This window comes from Falco rusticolus, chromosome Z (genome assembly GCF_015220075.1).
Source record: "Falco rusticolus isolate bFalRus1 chromosome Z, bFalRus1.pri, whole genome shotgun sequence".
Classification (NCBI taxonomy): domain Eukaryota; kingdom Metazoa; phylum Chordata; class Aves; order Falconiformes; family Falconidae; genus Falco; species Falco rusticolus.
Genome location: NC_051210.1, coordinates 74,206,556 through 74,223,058, shown reverse-complemented (window position 1 = coordinate 74,223,058; position 16,503 = coordinate 74,206,556). Strand labels below are relative to the sequence as shown.

Sequence of the window (16,503 nt, the reverse complement as noted above, 5' to 3'; positions counted from 1 at the left end):
AGGTCGGGTGGGACACCGGTGTCTGAGGGACAGCCAGTCTTATGTCACTTCATCCTTCTCTTCCCTGTGTGAGTGGTGTAGCTGGGTTTAAGTTGTTTTTTTCCATTTCGAGGCTTTTCAGTGCTCAGCTGTTTGAGACAAGTGTTCCCATAGCATTTGAGGCTTTCTCTGTGCAGGAAGAGATTTGCATCTGAGTTGCTTGGCATTCATTTGCCGTCCAGTGGGTGTCATGTCTGGAAAGGTCTACACTCGAGGCAAAAGCTGAGTTAATTTGCACTGGAAGGCAGGCACACTTTGTTTTGCATGTTGGCTTCTTCTTGCAGAAATCCCATTTGAGGTATTTGTTCTCTTCTATTATTGAAGCCATGTTACAGGGCATGGCAACCTCCCTGAAAGGCTGGGAAAAGAGAGACCTAGCCTGAAAGGTGCAAATTAAACCTGTGCTCTGATATAAACAGCAGTTGCACTGTTAATGTGGACCCTTCTCCAGAGTTTTGATGCTCTTTGCCTGCAACTTCAGGAAGAAACGCTCACAAAGACAGTCCTGTGGGAAGCAGAGCAGGCTCCAAAGTTCAGTTTGCAGCTAGATTGGATGAAACGCCTCTAAAATTCAGGGGAAAATTGCCAGAGGGTCTTTAACTCTCATTTGAGTCAGCTCATGAAATGATCAGACAGAGCACGGTGTTTTGGTACAGCTTGCCTAGGAAGAAGGATGCTTGGGAAGAGCAGCTGGGTCCAAGGGGCCCTGGTGCTGCAGAAATCCAGGGGAGGAGTGTGGGGAGGTGGCTACAGTGCTGCATAGACTGGAGTTGTTTTGGTCTGGAACTTGACTACACAAAAATTCTGTTCTTCCTTACCTGGGTGCCAGACTTGGGAGCTGTGGGTCATCTCCTATGGCTTTCCATGGTTGCTTTCTTCTGGGGATGCTCCAGAGCCCACTGCCAGCTCCCAGCAGTGTGTGGTGTTCTTGCCCCTGGCTGTGCATCCCAGGGAGCCATCACCATCGACACCCCTGTGACCATGGGTGCAGCAGGAGGACTCCCAATGGGCTGGGGCAGAGACATCCCAAAAACATCTCTGCAGGGAAGGCAGCTCCAGCTACAAGTCTGGAGGAGATTAAAAGCAGGAGAGGCCATAAACCCAATTTCCTGTTTGGTGACTTGGAGCTCTGCTGTGCTTTGGAGGTGTTTTGCGTAGTCCCCAACTCATCCCAGCCTGGAGTTGCCACTGAGACCCCAGATACTTCTTTTTCATGCCCTGCAGCAATGTCAGCATAGTTTTGATGGGTAGAAGGTGATGGCTGTGAACTGGTATCAGCACTTGAGCTTTCCTTCACCTCCCCTTGTGCCCTGTCCAGCCCAGGAGGGAGCTGGGAGGGGCACCCATCCATAGTGCCAGCCCCATGCCACTTGAGGAGGGGCTGGCACTGGTGGAGAGCCAGCTGTGGGATGCACAGGGTTAACCAGACATTGACAGTAAACAGGAAGAGAGGACAAAAGCAAGTCTGCTGTAATTATGTAGCATTTATTATTAATATGCTGGAATTGCTGGAAGCAGCCTCTGTAATGTGAATACTGATACAGAGGTTCAGAAGACAATTTAGCTCTCATCTGTCTGTTTATTAGCTCCCTCAGCTCTGGTGGGCAAAAAATTAAAGCCTCATTTGCTACTGCCTTGTTGCATCCCCTCTTCCCCCCCCCCCCCCCCCCAAACTCCTTTCTGTTTCCATAAAGAAACCTGTTCTTTGTTTGTCCTCCCACCAGGCGCTGCAGTGATGCACGCCGTGATCCTGGAGAGCAAAGCAGACTTTAATCCTTGACCTGAGCCTGCCTGTTTGCAAGGCAGGGCCCAAAGCATGACGACGCTGGGCCGTGCGGAGCTGTTGCCTTTCCAAGAGCAGCACAGCTGTGGCTGATGCTGGCTTGGGATGTCCCAGCTCCTGCATGGCAGAGATGAGCATCCTTGGGGCAGCAGCTTTAGCAAGACCATACTGCATGCGCTGGTGAAGCTTGAGGTCCCCAGTTTATAGGGTGTTTTGATGAGGGGGGAGGGCAGGGGAGCTATGTGTTTCTTTAGGAAGCTGGCTAGGAAATATTTAAAGGTTGCTGCGGTGGAGAGAGCAAGAAGTTGTTAAACCAGCTGTCAGGAAGTGCAACAGGTTTCCTTTTTCTTCTGTGGCTTGGTAAGATCTGCCATTCGAACGTCTATCCAAGTTTCTGAGCTTCAGCCTGGGTTTCCTCTGTGTATCCTGAGCCTATAGGACATCCATTCCCTTATGTATTATACAGTAGTTTAAAGAGGATTAAGACAATAGCTAATCTAAATGATGAATGATGTAGATTGCTCAGCTTCTGAGCCACCGGGGTTTTTATTGCACACAGATTAGTGAGCTCAGTAGCTAAATATTGGGGCAAACAGTATAAATCCATGCAGATAAGCCTCTCTGGCTTGAATAGGATAGAGGGATTTCGAAATGGGCTTCGACACCGCTCTGCATCTTGTCACAGTGTCTGCAGCCTCATTGCTGACACAACGGATGGAGAAGGAGGCCCGATGGCTGCTGATGCACAGCCCGGGTGGGTGAGGAAATAAAGCATCCAGTACATATAGGTCCATGCCGTTATCGGATATGGATGGTGGCAGGAGAGGGAGGGGATCAATGCCACTCGACTCCCTGCCACTGGAGCTGGCTGTTTCCTTGTTGAGCCTGGGCAGGGGCTGATCCATCCTCTGAGAGAGCAGCCTGCAGCAGGATAACGTGAGCTGGTGATGCTTTCATTGCATAAACGGGCTGGTGTGGCAGGTACCTGCCCATCCGTCCCAGCATCAGCGCCGGGACAGTGTTGGCAGCCCCCAGGGAGCGTGACCCATAGGAGAGAGCTTTTACTGGAGTGGAACTGGCAGCGGGTTTTTCTTAAGCTGTGAAGCTGAGGGGTTTAAATCTTTTATTTATATGTCTGGTCGAGTCTGTCAGAGTTGTGTCAAATATTTTTGACAAGCAAAAATGCCATTTGCTTCAGCTTAATGAAAAATGATTCCCCACCCCCCCACCCCAGGAACTAAAAGAATTGTAGTTTCAATTGCAAACCCTAAAAGCTCCTCAGGAGAAAAAAAAAATAACACCAACACAAAGCAAAACCGAAAAAACCTTCCGATAGTTGTGGGAGTTGGCTGTTGGAAGAGACTCTGTTGGTGTTTTGGGTCTGCGTAAAAGGAGGGTCTGGAGAGCATTCAATCATACAATATCTCCTTTTATGAAGCTTTCTGGGCATATTATTTTAATGAAGTTTAATGGCACTGATTTCTTCATCTTAACTGAGTGTATCTTTTCCCAGTCCCACATCATTTTAATTCGTTCCTCTTATGAGAAGTATGAGAGCCGGGACTGGCTTGACTCAGTGCAGACGGATAACCGTCCTGGTGGTTCTCATCCCTCTTGGTGGGGATGCAATCTTCCTGTCATCTGGCTGTCTGAGGCTGAGGGATGTGTTGAGGCAAAGCTTGCATCAGGACCAGGATTTGTCAGAGGACCTGTTCTTGAATTTTCCCTGCTCCTCCTGAAATCATTTATTTTCTGCCATTTAGTAAGGATCTGTGTGAACATCATGGTTTGGCCAACACATTGCGTCTAGACTGAGGTCCAGTGGTTAAGTCCTGTCTCCTCCTTTTTCCATTTCCCTCTTCCCAGGCTGAAAAGTTGTGGTCTGCTTGATGTGCCCTGATAGAGAACCTGTTTTGTTCTCCTTCCCCAGTACCTATTGTGGTCTCATTACTCTCTTTCTGAGGTCTGAGAACCACAGCTGTGTGTGGTGTCTAAGTGGCAGTTGCATAGTAGACTTGTATGGTGGCAACATGGTCTGGTTTGTGGCAGAGGGGTGCTGGACCCTGTGGCATAGCTCATCTAATCTGCAGGACACAGGTACAAGCTCTGTTGAGAAATGCAGGGTGGATCTGTGTCTGGGTTTTATCTGGTCTCTTCGTTGAGTGAGATCTGGGTTAAAATTCAGCCTGGGTCGTGGCTGGCTGTGAAGAAGGTCTGGGTGCCACAGCTGGTACTGCACATTGAACCCCCAGCTGGGTGGGTAGCGTGGGGCTGAGATACAGGATGCTGCAGTCAGGGCAAAAAGTGTTTTGCATTGTGTTTTTCCCTTCCCCTCCTGAGATTCTGGTGAGGCTGGTTTTGTCTGAGCCCTCCTTTTTGGGGACAGATCTCCCTTCTCCATAACCTCATCCAGTGCTCAGCAAGGGAGACCCTTGCTTGGGGATCAGCTGGGAGATGGGTAGGGCAGTGGGACAAGCCTATGAACATGCACCACTTAATCCACAGCTGAAAGGTTTGTCTGGTGTATCCTGAGTCAGGATCAGGCTGTGTCACAGCCTGGTCCCCTGCTTTGTGTTGTGTCCCCCGGGAGCTGTCAGGAGGCTGCCTGAGCCATGCGGTAACATGGGTCTCGGGGATGCATGCAAGGTCAGGAGTCTGCTCAGAAATGAGATTGGTGATGATGCCACCAGTGCTGACAAATGGCCTGTCATTAATCTCTGACTCACGGCAGCGGAGAGGGCAGTGGTGGAAGAAACCCATGAGGTCACTCGCAGCCTCTCTCCCCAGGGAGCTGCACATAACTTCCACCCCGAACCTCTCCAGATGGGGTGGGCACCCATCCCCAGGGATGGTGGGTCTCTTCCTACACGCCTGCCCTGAGCATGTTTGTGTGCAGGTGAAGGTGCATGATATCACTCCAGTCTAGCTCCCGTCAAGCTCCCAAGCATCTGTGAACCAGCCACATAGTGCAGGTGGTGCAAGCCCTGCAGCCCCTCTTGGGGACTGATTCCGTCAAGTGGCACAGCACTGGCTTGGCAGTGGTGCAAGCAGGATGAAGGTTGAAGCAAAGCTTGCATTACCAGCGTGTTGCAATACCATTGTGATATGTGAGGTGCTGTGCTGCTAAGGAGATGCTGCAGGGAGCTGGGGGAGACCAAATCTGGGGTGCTCAAACCCTGGGTCCGCTCCTCCGGGGCCGGACGTTGCCTGGGGCCACTTTGCTGGGTGCTCAGCCCTCTTGCAGAGCAGCCTTCACCTCCTCTCTTGCTTTTTGAGTCTCCTTCCCTGCTTTTTACAGAAAGGAGGTCTTTCCTCAGGTGTAAAAGGCTCCTTGAAGAATACAGCCAAAACAGCCAGAACCTCCTGTGGTAGTGGACACTGGTGGAGATGCTGTACTCACTGCTTAGCCATGCTGGCAAACTGCACTGCGCTGAGCTGCAATTCAGGGCTGCTGTTGATGCTATGCGTACAAACTTTGCATGCGTGTGGGAAGCAGGTGACTTTCTCCTCTGAATTATTTTTTAATCTCTTTCTGGAGGAAAGGAGACACAAGTTACTCTACCTCTGACTCCCTGCAGACGCGTGAGCCTCTTGGCTAGTGCTGGGGAGTGGCAGAAGACAAGGGCACATGGGATGAGATTTCCTTGCCTGAAGTGGTGGAGAAGGGTGCACTGAACGGGGTGAGGAGGTGCTGGTTTTGGGGGTGCAAGGACTGCCACCAGCCCAGGCTGCTGCAGCCCCAGCACAGCCTGAGCTGCGCCTTCAGGATCCTCCCCCTCCACCTTTGCTGAGCTACAATTTCATTTTTCACTTTTCTTCCATCTCCTCTTAACTGGAAGAAGTCCTAAATAAAGTTGCTGTCACTTTTATTTATGGGCGCAGGGGAAGAGATGGACAAAAAGCCTGTGTGCTCCTGACAGCTACAAAGCAGCCGGCTGTTTTTCTTCGCTCATGTTGGCGAAGCAATTGATCTGGGCACAGGCAAACACCCTCCTCGGGTGTGTGGGGCTCCATGTCTCCCTGCCTGGGGGGGTTCGGGAGGATGGATGGGAGGGGTCTGCACATCCTGGCTGCTGGCCATGGGGCTTTTGCAGGGCCAGGCTTGTCTGGGAACACCTGTCCTAAAGTCCTGGACCCCAAAAAATACAGATGCATGAGCTTGCCTGCCTTAAAAATCCATCACAGGCTTCTTGTCTCCATCTTGATTGGTTCCAGTGAGGTCAACTTTTTTTAATAACTTCTGGACTTCGGCAGGGAAAACTATTTCCTTCAGGAAATAATATAATTAAGGTTGCCTGACACTTCTGATTATAAGCCCCTGTCTTCAGTTGCTTGAAACTATGCCAGCCTTTAACCATTTGGACTGAAACTTCACATGTCTCTGCCTCCGGCTGAATTTTTTTGGAAAATTTTAGCAAAGGAGGTTTTAAGCTGCTCTCAGAACACAGTTTGGGGCAGAAAAAGGCACTAATTTATCCACAGCTTAAAAAAAAATCCAAACCAAAACCAAGAAAAATTCTTGCAGTTGTGCTGAAGCAACCCTAGCATCTTTGCACTGTGAGACTGGGTCTGGTAGTTATGGGGAAGGTTTTCAGCCAGGCGTCAGGGATCTGCATGTTCCTGACGGCATGAAAAGCCACCTTCCCTGTGCCAAGTTGCAAGCCTCTGAAAAACACTGCTGTGTGGGTGTATTATATATAGCGTGTGCGGGGAGGTAGCAGCCGCTGTGCTCCCACAGCAGGAACTACGCTGCTTTGAGCACATGTGAGTGCAAAACCTATGCCTGCCCTAGCTCTTGCACAGCCTTGCCACTGGGAAACTGTGGGCCCCTTCTGTTGATGCAAGTAAAACTCATCGATCCCTGATTGACATAGCCCTGCCTTATATTGGGAGGAAAGATTTTTGGCAAATGCTGATTATCTGTGTTTGGTTTGGGGTTTTTTGTTTGGTTTTTTTTTTTTGGTTTGGTTTTGTTTTGTTTTTTAAAGAAGTGATTCAGTTATCCCTTAGCCCTTGCTGTAACATGCAGATGCATCATGCGGGACATGCAGCATGCAATGGATGGATGCTGGGCTTCCTTCAGCATTTTGCACAGACTGAACAGTTAGTGTTTTTGCATTGCAACAATTGCAGGTGCCTCCTAACTCAGCTTGTTGCTACATAAATGGCCAAAACGAGTATTTATGGGGGACAGCTCTGCCAGGTCCTACAAAGCAGGCGTGACATTGATGAAGTGTCCTGACGATACATTGCTGGGACCCCAAGTCCCTGTGATGCAGAGTGAGCTCAGGACTGGTGCCAGCCCTTCTTCAGGGACCTGCCCCAGGACTTATCCCAGTTCTGTGGCTGGTGATATTTGCTCCTTACGTGAGGCTGCCTGAGCTGTGGTCAAGGCTGTCCCCTGTTTTGAGGTACTCTAGCTCACAGATCTTCCCACTGGCTCGGCAGTACTTCATGCTGTGAGCCAGGTCCTTCAGATGGTGACCTGCTTTGGGCCTGCTGAGCTCCTCCAAAACCCAATTTGACTTCAGCCTGGTGTTCTTAAAAAGCAAATCCATGCTTCAACTGCCATGGGGAAAACTGGGCTGCTGGACCTGTGGCAGGGCTGGCTTGTCCCGTCAGGAGAGTGCACAGAGGTGACAGAGGTTGTCAGTCCTTTCCAGATGAGCAGGTTCCAAGGATATCTCTCAGCAAAAGCATTGGAATTTTGCACTTTGTATGCAGCATAACACAACTGTCCCTACGAGACTTGTGTCCGTACAGCTTGAGCAAAGGATGCTGCAAAAACCTCTCCAAGGGTGCTCATGCTAAACCCATCTCTCTTGTCATATTCCTGCCAAGCTGGAGCGACAGCCCAGGCGGGTCCCTGGCAGGTAGTGACAAACGAGCCTTGCTGCTTGCTGTAGCCCGGTGTCCTCTGTTCCTCTTCATCTGTGGGTCAAAAAAAATGCCACCAAAACTAAGAAGTTCCTTTGGCATTGCAGAGCAAAGGGAGACTTTGTGGGAAGGAGCCCTCTCTCCTTGCCAGTCACTTGTCAGCTCTAGGGTGCCTGGCAGAGCAGCTCTTGAGTGATGGGGCGTTGCGGGAGTTGGGCTTGGGGCAGCTGGAGTTAAATTTCTTGGTGGCTGACACCTGACAAACATGATAAATTGCGGCACACCATGGCTGCCGGCATGACAAGCAGTCTGCTTCCCTCCTTTTAAGCTCTGGGAAAACTTTTTAATTATTTCCCAGCACTTTGCAAATGAGGGTTTCTCCACCAGGCACCCAGCACAGTTTTGGGGGGGGTTATATATTTATTTAGGTTCTGTAGGCGAGTGAGGGGTGGACAGGGGTTGTAGTTTGGGTTATGTAGCATCCTCCCTCTGACTCACCATGGGCTTTGGATGGGGTCCTGGGGAGGGCTCTGGTGAAGATCACTGGCTCAGGGTTGGGTGCTAATTAAAGCATGTGGTGTTCCAGGCTTGGAGCTGCTGTCACCCTCGGGAAAGATCTCTGCAGGAGTGACTCCCTGACTTGCATTTTGCAAGTGGAGTTTGGCTTCTATTTTTCAATTTTAATAATGCGTAACCATAAGACTTTTTTTCCCTCCTCAAAACATTTAAAAAGGAGGGGCAGGGGTGGGGGGGAACAAGACAAGCGCAGCCACAAGAGCTAGATAATGAGCACGGGTCTCAACTGATAATTTGTTTGTCTAACACGAAAAGCTTATTTCTAACTGAGGGCACCACTCATTACGGTAATGCTTCAAACTCCATCTCACTAGGCAGCATGTCAGATGTAGCACGGAAAGTCTCTCTCCCATTTCCAGTCCTCAGTGTCCGTGCTGCAAAGCCATACGTGCATGCTTTCCTCATCACGCTCCCGGGTTCAGTCAGATTGGCCTCTCCCTGCATGGTTTAACACGTGTGTGAGGCTTTGCAGGATTAAGGCTTAGGCAGTACAAGATCTCATGGGCAAATGCCTTGGTGCTGGGCTGACATTTTAGTGCTGCTATGCTGTTTTGGCTGGGGAGCATTACTGTCTGTCTTTAAAGAGTATCAGGGATGCTCCAAGCTGCAGTATTTTTTTAACCCCTCTCCCCTTTCATCTCTCTAAATTGAAATAATTAAGCAAATGCACGCTTTGGGGCTTGACTGTGATGCTTATGTAGGAGGGCTCTTCATCTGACCTAGCTTCGTGTTTGCAACAGTTACCTGCAGTTCTCAGGGCTGGAAGACAGATGCTCCCCACCCTTGGTTGTTTTGTAAACTTGAAGTGATGGCAGAGCTCTACCTGGTAACCTGACAGGTTGTCTCTTCTGTTTTGTTGAAGAAAATCCCAGATCTGAGCTGCGAGGATTGGTCAGGCATCCAGAAGAATCCCCTGGACGTTGATGAGAAATAGGGGACACCCCAAGGACTCTGGACTGGTGGAGAGGTAAGAGGTGGATTAAAACAATTGCTCACCCAGTTTGTCTTCCGTTGGTGTGCTCTGGGCCACCTGGTTTTGTTGGAGTTGCAGACCATGTGTCTTTTTGATAGGATGGCATTTATTAAAGTGTGGCAAAAGGCTGCTCCTGGCTCTAGCACGTGAGCAGCCCCATGGCTGCTGTGCAAAAAGGGCAGATGATGACAGAGGTTATTTAGGTTGTAGATGGCCCGGTTTGGATGAACAGCTTGGAAAACACACGTGTCATGGGCTGCACACAGGAGACTTCTCCACAGAGATCCCTCCCACTTGAAAGCCCTTAGGGCAACTCAGGGATGCATGGTCTAACTGGGGTAGCAGAGGTTCTTTGATGGCTGAACTACTCGGGAGCAGGTAAGTGTCACCCAGCCCTGTTTTGTGGTGTCACCTCTCACAGAAAAGCACAACTTCAAGCTGTCAGGGCTGCTGGATGTTCTTTCTCCTTTGCTGCACTGGGGGCTGCAGCATCATGGATGTGATGAACTTCCCTGGGCTCTGCTCTGCTGCAAAGGACTGCATCCCCTTAGGAGACCACTACCATCACCAGCCATGGTCAATGGGTTACCTCACCTCTGAGACCCATTGCATATGTGCTTTGTATGGAGCTGTGGTAACACAGTGTTGCCTGAGTAGGGGTTTGGGGTCATCTTCTCCCTGGTGGAGCAGGAGGAGGGGCCTGTGGATGGGGGTGCCCCATCTGGGGATACAGACCCTGCAGAGCTGTGCTGGGGAAGCCGGTGCTTGCTGGTGCTATGCTTGAGAAATGAAAATTATGAATTAAAATTTTACAAGTCTCTAAACACCAGGCAAGGACATCTTAAGTGGGAATTGTCACCATTTGACTAGCACAGCCTCCCACTTAGCTAAAACTGCATGACTTTAATTATGTTGATCTTGGAAATGTGATAGCTTACAATGAAGAGGAGAACTGTTAGCCAAAATAGCGTGAAGTGTTATGCATTTTCCTTTTGCAGCTCCCCTGCCCCCTCCCCTGCCACATCATGCTTCCCAGAGGTGTTTTGGAGCTCCTTTCACCCTAGATCATCAAAGTCCTGTATCCTCTGAGCCACAGTCAAGGGCAGAAATGCTCCCTGTGTGCAAGGATGAATGCAGGCTTCAGAGCTAAAAGCTGAAGGTTGAAGTACCACGGGGGTACTGATGGAGCTGCAGTGGGGAGTGGGCTGGGGTCTGGGCATGCAGAGATGCTCTGCAGCAGCAAAAGCCTACCCTCAGCATTGCCAGGTGGTGACATGTGTGAAGTGGTGTGGGCAAAGAACCCCATCCCTTCCCGCCTCATCCCTGGTGTGGACTGGCCCACCCACAGGACTCCTCGCAGCTCTGCAAACAGAGCAGCTCGAGAAGGGTACGTCGCTAATAATACCAATTACTGTTACATGCTGGCTACAAGGTACACTGGCAGTAATGGGATCCAGGGGGATGAAATGAAAGCGCTATAATATGGTGAGATAAATTAGTGTTGCAAAATTAGCCATGGGTCTAGTCAGGGATCTGACAAATGTGTCGCAGCTTCAGTACAAGCTCTGGGCGCTGCTGAATTGGATTTAGTGGCCCAGAGCAAAGCAGATGGAAGCAAGGGAAAAGAGTTTATGAGGGGTCTCCGTACACACATGCTAATGGTTAACGCTGCTTTTTTCTTCCTCGCTTTGCTGAATGATAACGTCCCCTGGTGCCCGCTTGTATGCGGCACTGGAGGAATAAGAGCCCAGCCCTGTTGATGTGCTGTTGGAGTAGCTTGAGCCTGGCAGAGGGATGGGAAGGGGGCTGGAGAAGCAGCAGCAGGCTGGTACTTCTTGGTGCCTCAGCTGTCAGTCCCTGCCCAGTATCATGGCCATGGGCTTCCTTGCCCACGTTTGCCCCCAAAGGGAGCATTGATGGGGTTTGGGTGGGATGTGAGGCAAGCATCATGTTTTAGCTTTGTAGGGAGGGTAGAAAGCTGGTTTGTGCTTCCCATGTTGCAGCCTGACCTGTTTTTCCATGGCCAACTGGACTCTGGGGCAGAAGGATGGAGCTTTGCCTGTTCACCAAGCATGTGCAGCCAACTCTTTCCAGCCCAGATGCACATGTTATCCTTCCCTCTTTGAGTTAGAGGGTGCAAGCCAGGAGATACTTTTTGTGCTGCATGGAGGCTGGAAGATGGATGCGGCCAGTTCCAGTAGGATCTGCTTCCTGGTGGCTCGTTAGGACAGGCTCCACTGGAGGGACACGAGTGGTCCTGTCTGAGCAATGGATGGCCGGCAATTTGTAAATGCAGGCTAATTGCATGTTTAATGGCTGACGCATTACACAGGATCTAGGGAGGGTCAGGCATAATTTAGGTCTAGTTTGATAAGGCACGTCTTGTGGCTCACTTAATAGTAATAGAAAAGGGGGAGAAAAATTCTGAGTATGCTTTGTAGCGCTCTGTGGTGGAGCTGGCAGGGCAGCGGGGGGTGGGCAGAGAGCTTGCGAGGGGGTCCTTGCAAGGCCGCTCCAAGTCCTGCCATGATGGTGGTGCAGGAGGTATGGTGGCTACACGGCAGATGTGTCTGCAGGAGGGGACCAGCTTGTCGCATCCCTGGGGATGAGATCGCAGAGGGCAGTCTACTGCCCTCTACGGTTCTGCAGAAGCACCAGTTTGAGCAACAAATCCCAAGGGATTGTCTCAGCACTGCCTGGAGCATCCCAAGATACTTGAGTGAACTTGTGTGCTGAGCCCATGTGGATGGGGACCTGAGGAGACGAGCTCCAGTTTGTGGGAGCTCAGCCTGGCCACTGCCAGCAGCCCGTGTGTCCTCTTGCTGCAGGAGCAGCAAGTTGCCTGAGGAGCAGTGGCGACACTCTTAGGGTATCTTGGACCCCAACCAGCCCCAGGGCTACGTTGCCCTAGCAGAACCAGCGGGGTGGTGAAATGCAGCAGTGGAGGGGGCCCATTCCCTCGAGGTTGCTGCCAGAGAATTTGTGATGTGGGACCGCAGCAGGGAGCAGCAGGACAATGAGCCCGTGGTTGGAGTGCCAGTAGCAGCATAAATAGAAATACAGCTTCTCAGGTTCTTGTGCAGCAATGATATATCTTGTTTCTATTGACTTTCTTAAACCTCTAAAATACATTGTAGATTGATCTACAAATCTGCAAAAAGCACCTGTTTTTTTTTTTTAAAGTCTAAAGCAATTTTCTGCCTGCTCCTTGTGGTTGGCTCTGAACAGACACATGTTCTCTTGCCCTATTTGAGGCTGGCATGCTGCCACAGTGGTAGGAAGTTTACTAATACTTGAGTTGGATCGATTCAAGCCCATTATCTGGGCTGCCTGGGACTCAGCAGTGAAGGGAAAAAAAATATTCTCCCCAAACGCATCAAAGCTCTGTGATAAGGACACACGCTTGAGCTCTATTTATAGATGGACAGATGTCTTGCCAAAGCTCTGCTGATGTCACTTGGTTATGCAGTTTTTGAGTGTTTAGTGGTGTTTGGGCCTGAAGAAATCTGTTCTGCCTTCTGACTTGGGTGTGTCCCCTCCAGGCAGTACCCACGGTGGTACTGCTTCTAGGTGGGTTTTGTCCTTCTTCTAAGTAGGGACTGGCTTCTTAGATGGGAAGAATGAAGTGGCTGAGAGGTCTTGTTGGTACTCATGGAGCTGATAACCAAGACAAGGTCTGACCAGCAATCTTTCATCTTGTTCTTGCATCTTCTTAGACTCACAGGGACCTTGGAGATCTCTATAGCAGAACTGCCACCAATGCTACATCAGATGTGTCTGTCTGGCCAAGTGTTCATAGCTTAAGTATGGACATCCCCCATCTCAGCTGGGCCACCCTCCCAGCAAAGAGGTTTTTCCTGCTGTTCACCCTAAACCTCCCAAGCAGCAATGTGTGGCCACTGCCATGTTGCGTCTCATGCATCTTCCTCCTTCACCAAACACTATCAAGTCCATTTGAATCGGTGCCAGCCGTGCAAACTGCATATTTGGAGTGGTTCCTCAGGCTGGCACAGGTCTTGCAGTGAATATGTACATATATCTTCAGTGGGTAGTATGGGTTTTGAGGTGATGGTGGAAGGGGTGGGGGGTGAAATGGCTCACCAACTCCAGAATCAGTTCCTGGCATGAAGGACTGCCTGTGCTCATATGGTAGAGTTGCTCCTTATTTTCTTCCTTATAGTCAAGAAAATGGGCTTCATTTGTGTTAAAGTGTTGTTAAAGATGCCGTGCTGGTTTTTCCTTGGTTAGGACCCTAGGAAGCAGTGGCCTGATGTGACATTGCAGCCACAGTTTTTCACAAGAGACTTGCAAAACTATGCAATTTGGAATGGATCTTGGATGTCTCAAGCCCAGCAGAGGCTCTGCACTGAGCAGGACAGTGAGCTGGGCCATGGGAGCTCAGGGCTTTACCCAGCCTTCTGAAAGCCCCTGTGTACAGAAAGAGGATAGGCTGTTTGGGCCACTGTTCCAGTGGCTGCCAGTGGACTCTCAAGGAGAGAAAAGGTTCTCCTTGCATCCAGTGGGAAGCTTTTGTTTCAGCGGCTGCCCACTTGTCACTCATCCTCTTGCTATGTGTTGCCGCAAAGAGCTGGCTCAGTCTTCTCAGCTCCCCTAGCTATTTGAGTGGCCCTGACTGAATTTGCTCCAGTTAATCAACACGTATCTGGTCTTGGGGCTCCCAAAAGCAGGAGCAATGTCTTGACGTGGTCCGTGTGTGAGCTGATGACTATGCTGCTGCTCCTGTAGCCCAGTGGGCTGTTGCCCTGGCTCCTGCAGGACTCACTGCCTGCCATGACCCACTCTGGCAGGGGGTGGGTGTCCCAGTGCCCAAGTCCTGCACCACACCATGGCAATGGGCTGGAGGTTTCATAGGAAGTGCTTTTATTTCAGGCTTCAGTGGATTGTGGCTGCAGGAGGGAAGGAGTTGTCCATTGACAGGTTTGGGATCAAGACCTGATTTTTCTTGTTTTTTTTAACACATCAGCTTGGTAAGGTGCAGGATAGTCACGTGATGACTTCTGGCTGCATGCCATTCCCAAGCATGGGAGAAAGGAGATTTTTCCTCCCCAGGGTGTTCATAATGTGTTTGTCTGCACAGCTTCTGCAGAGCACTCTGAGCATCCCTTGCTCTCTGCTTGGTTTTAGTCTGTCTCCAGGGTGCTGCTTAGCTTTGCTCATATATTCCTCTGACGAGTGGGCAAGACAGGAAGCAAATACCTTTGTTACAAAACCGCATATGGGCTTTCAATGGGTGATGACACTTCCTCAAGCTATCTGTCTAGTGAATACGCTTTCCCCTGCTTGTTTATATTCACAGGAGTGTTACTTAGCTGCTCAGGTGGGCCATAGATGTCAAGAAAGATATCAGTGTCAGGCAAAGGCTTTAATGCAAGTCTTCCTGCTGTTCTGTGTGATGCATGGTGGATGCCTGAGGACCGTGGGTGTGGGCGGGGGACAGTCTGCTGGCTCTGACATGGGAACTGTGGCTCCAAGAGAGACAGCAGTAGTGCTTTGCGGGGGGGGGGGGGGGGGGGGGGGGGGAGAAAAGCAGAGGTGACTGTAAAGCTGGCCTGGGATGCTGAGCTGCAACATAACCAAGGTGTTCATTCAGTAAATGAGGTCTGATGGGGGCAAGCAGTTTTTTCCAATTTAAAGAAAAGAACCATCAGCAAGAGGGACTGTACTTCCTCTGAAACCATTCAGATGGCGGTCACAGCTGCTGTGGGTCCTCACCAGCTCCTGGAGGACCACAGTGGTGGACACCTGGTGCTCTGCACAGTGGAGCTGGGGATTGCAGGGCCACAAGTGTGTGGTGTGTTTGCCTGGGGTAGGACGTGCCCCACTGAGTTCTGCCTCTGAGCCATGGGAAATCATTGTCAGCCTGGAGATGGGCTTAGGGCTGTGCAAAGCACGGACGGGGGAAAAGTGTAGACCTGCCTTCTTGTGGTCCCCCTGAATGCCCATGGGGAAGGAGTGCTGGTGGGGATCCCCTGGAAAAGCTGTTCAGCTGCGATGGAGATGGGCAGGATCCCACATCTGGGTGGGGACAGAAGCAAGAGGCTCAGTTGCACACACCTGGATCTCTTCGATGGCCATGGTGCTCCCAGGGTCGTGTTTGCTCAGCACCAGCAAGGCTATATATAGGGCAGGGAGACTGTAGCACTGATGGCACCCTTTAGCAGTATTGGTTGTGTTATTTTTTCCTTTAGGATGACTCGCTTTAGGCTCTGGATAGCTCTAGAAGACTCCACTGGGGCCCCATGTCTCCAGGGCAATTTACAGCACACACCAGCCCCTCAGCCTGCGTTACAGCCCCTAACGAGGATGGCTCAGTGCTGCCCTTCAGTAAGATCACATATTACTGGCTCTTTTTTCTTCCTCTTGCCCTAAATTGTTGCACTTTACATCGAAAAGGAGGGGCATACACGTGGGGGCCAGCACAATTTATGGATCAGAGATTTATATGCTGCTGAGACGCTGTATTTTTCCCCATAGTGACACTTTATTGCCACAAATTACCAAACAGGCAAGGTTATGCAAGTGACAGCAGGCAGAACAGTAAAGGACAGGAACAAACAGCAGCAGGAGAAGTACCCAGAGGAGAGGGGGAGGTTGGACACCGGGCAGAAATAAAGGTGGGAGGTGGGATGAGCATCATAAATGAGCTTGCCTGCAGAGGAGTGTGGGTGAAGCCTGGGAGTGGGTTTGCCACCTCTGGTGGTGCATGGGCATGCTGTGAGGTTGGGAGAACGGCTGGTGATTGGAGTTTGGATGCTGTAAATCCTTGAGTTCTGTGTGGCTGTGCCCCCCCCCCCCCCCCAGTTGCTAGGTGCTTCTGCAGGCTGCTTTTTGCAGGGGAAAATTGCAGGATTTTAGTTCTGCAGGTTCTTCCCTGATGCTGAGTGGCGTCCTAGGGAAAAGCATACTTAGAAAGCAAGACTATCTTCTAAACACCTTGAGATAGTATGTTCAGCCCATTTCTAGTGTGCTTGGGGAGGTGGTGGTGCCGTGTGCTTGCTTCTGCACAGCAATCACTAAAACCCTGAAGTGACCTGTATCATATAGAGCAGACAGATCCAGAGTAGAAGCAGCAGATCACATCTTGGGCTGACCAGAGGTCTCGTTATTCCCAGCCATGGCACCAGCAGTACTGGAGTCATGGCAGCTCTGGGCACATCCCACGAGCACTGTGACTCTCAGAAGAAAGTTATTCCAGTTTTGTTTTCACAGCTTGCTTTTTAGTGTTCTGCGTCTC

The 16,503-nt window shown here is 50.5% G+C and overlaps 1 protein-coding gene across 2 annotated transcripts in view; it reads left to right on the top strand.

The window, feature by feature from the left end:
- Positions 1–16,503, top strand: part of CNTFR (ciliary neurotrophic factor receptor) — a 212,237-nt gene that overhangs the window by 45,752 nt on the left and 149,982 nt on the right. For both annotated transcript variants that reach the window (XM_037374450.1, XM_037374448.1), the window contains exon 2: positions 9,138–9,242. The gene's annotated coding sequence lies outside the window, so the exon portion shown is untranslated. The remainder of the gene's footprint in view (positions 1–9,137; positions 9,243–16,503) is intronic.